This window comes from Bactrocera dorsalis, unplaced genomic scaffold, assembly GCF_023373825.1.
Source record: "Bactrocera dorsalis isolate Fly_Bdor unplaced genomic scaffold, ASM2337382v1 BdCtg485, whole genome shotgun sequence".
In the NCBI taxonomy this organism is placed as follows: Eukaryota; Metazoa; Arthropoda; class Insecta; order Diptera; family Tephritidae; genus Bactrocera; species Bactrocera dorsalis.
Genome location: NW_026038536.1, coordinates 1 through 2,634, shown reverse-complemented (window position 1 = coordinate 2,634; position 2,634 = coordinate 1). Strand labels below are relative to the sequence as shown.

The window sequence follows — 2,634 nt, the reverse complement described above, 5'->3', positions numbered from 1 at the left end:
AAAAGCAAATGAAATTCAATGACTTTTTTATATATTAAGTCGTGTGAGAAATTTCCATTTCAAATGGACAATTTCGTAATTCTGCATTATAATTTTTTTAACATTTTAAACTTGCTTATACATTTTATAAAAAATCTTTAAATTGTTAATTTTAAATAATAATAAACCAATAAAATTTGCATATAAGTATATTCAGAAAACAATAACCTTGACTTTGATTTGTTTCAAACTTATGTAGATACATCGCATATGGGCAAGTGCGAAATCAACCTAACTTATTCATATACAACGTGGCATGTGTAAATGGAAAAAAGCCAACAGATCATATACTTATGAAAGTGCACATTCGTGTACAAGAACGTAATGGAACCCAGCAAAACTTGCGTGACCGAAACTCCAATACATTTACACAATTTTTACTTGTCACTAACACTCCCTCACAAATCTTTGAAATGAGTAAGAAGTCAATCTATTGTGTCTTTTGATTGTTTTATATTATAAGCTCTTCACTCAACAGATGTTAAGCAAAAATAAAACAAAAGAAGACAAACAATTTTTTTAGCTGGCACCGCGTATTGAAAACGATGGATGTGAAAGCGTACAGCATGATACCGTGAATTTGACATTTGCTTGTTCGTTGTGACAAATTGAATTCGAAGAAAAAAAATTTCGGTTACAAACGCGTCGATAAAGAATTGTGCAGATTTGTGCTTGTGCATATTTATGCAAAATTATTGAAAATAAATATTGAAATCTTTTAGAATTGTGTTTCGATAATATTTGTGAACATCTTGTGTCTATTATTGTACTTATATTTGGAAAAAGGGTGAGTATAGAAAATAATAATTCAATATGAAGCAAAATACAATTAGTGCATATGTGAGCCGGGAAAAGGGCTTTTAATCTAAGTGCATCTAACTTTGTGAAAAAGATGTAAATTTTGATTGTGATCCTGATGTGGAGGGATTTACATCATCTATTTCATGAATTTTCAAATTAGTATTTTTCACTGTAATATTGCATTGTCCCGACGATATTTTATATATATTATGTTAAGAAATGAATGAAATTAAAATGAATTTTAATGCTGCCATATTTTTATTTCTTAATCAGATGGATTCACCAGTGCTTTTTGATGACACCTATTTGGAGGAATGCCCAACAACGTCTTCGACACCCGTAAAAGGTGCATGTAAAATTGTCATTTTAGTTTTCAATTTACTTTTATGCATTTATTATTGCAGAACAATTGACATTTAAACGGAAGAAGTTCAACGTTTCTGGTTGCTACAACACAGAGGCAAGCTTCTCAAAGCAACAAGTAAACAATTTGCCTGTGGATGGAAATGGTAATCCAATATATTGTTTCTTAAATATTTTTACTTTATTACGTTTACACCTTTTTCAGATGTTTTTAACATGTTCTTCAAATTACAGACACAGTGTGTTTTAAGGATGAAAGACAGTGTATGTGATGTGTTGCGGCATCTGTACACTGACGAATTCCTGGCTTTGTGTAACTGGGACGGTAGGGGAGACAAGCAACCGCTATCAAAGTTTCTGGTGTCCAACATATTATATGCTAAATTTTTTACATACGTACATATTAACCTAAAAAGATGTATTTTAAATTGATTTTTCATTACATTTTTTATAGATTCTTTCATCACTTGTGGAATTCTTACTCATTTCAAAGATTTGTGAGGGAGTGTTAGTGACAAGTATAAATTGTGTAAATGTATTGGAGTTTCGGTCACGGAAGTTTTGCTGGGCATATACTCATTTATATATAATTATGTGTGCAAGTAAAAAATTTGTCGGTATGATTACCAAAGCAAATACGAGCTACATATGTAAATATGTACAAACATTCATAAGTGCATAAGTACAAGTGCCGCACGCATCTTTCCGCATCTCCGTTGTCACGAAAATCAATGGCCGAAGCTCACGTTTTGTCGAAGAGTCAATGTGTCGAACGACTGACGCGACGACTAGGCGTCACAACATTGTGTTATTGTATTTATTGCAAGAATTGCAGATTTACAACGGCACAACAACAAACACACGCAGAAAAATATTTGCAAGGGCTGTGAAATATGTCAGACCAAAACCAATGTATATTTGCGTGCAATGTCACGCAAAAATAAAATTGCAACCCTGTTGTAGTTGCCATTTTACATAAAGACATATTACGTCGTTAAATTGTTAATTAGATTTTATAATTTCTATTTAAATTATAAAGTTTTGTTACAGTTTTTATATCTATCTATTATATCATTTGTAATAACAATTGATAACTTAAAACAAAAAAAAATTTACCAATTTTTACTTATTTTTTGCATAAGAAAATTTCACTTTGAACAAAATATTAAAATTTCATTGAAGTGAAAGGTATTAGTGTGGCCACAACGATATTGTGTACATGCAAAATGAACAGCTGTGTTGGCTTGGTACATGCCAGCCATGCTGTCGCAGTCATTGTGTTCACCGCCTGAGAATTGTGCTTGCAGTAAATACGTTTATGGGGAGTTGAATTGTTGCATATTTTTTGGCGCAGGGTTTGAGGAAATAACCCGTAAGAAAAATACTGTAAGATCGCTAGTTATAAACTACCTTTAGGTTTTGCAAAATAAT

The 2,634-nt window shown here is 31.7% G+C and overlaps 1 long non-coding RNA gene across 1 annotated transcript; it reads left to right on the top strand.

The window, feature by feature from the left end:
- The first annotated feature begins 359 nt into the window (after nucleotides 1-359).
- On the top strand, nucleotides 360-1,697 carry LOC125780311 (uncharacterized). The gene is made up of 3 exons (XR_007423726.1): nucleotides 360-826; nucleotides 1,114-1,186; nucleotides 1,245-1,697. It is a non-coding gene; the product is annotated as an uncharacterized LOC125780311 (long non-coding RNA).
- Nucleotides 1,698-2,634: the final 937 nt, after the last annotated feature.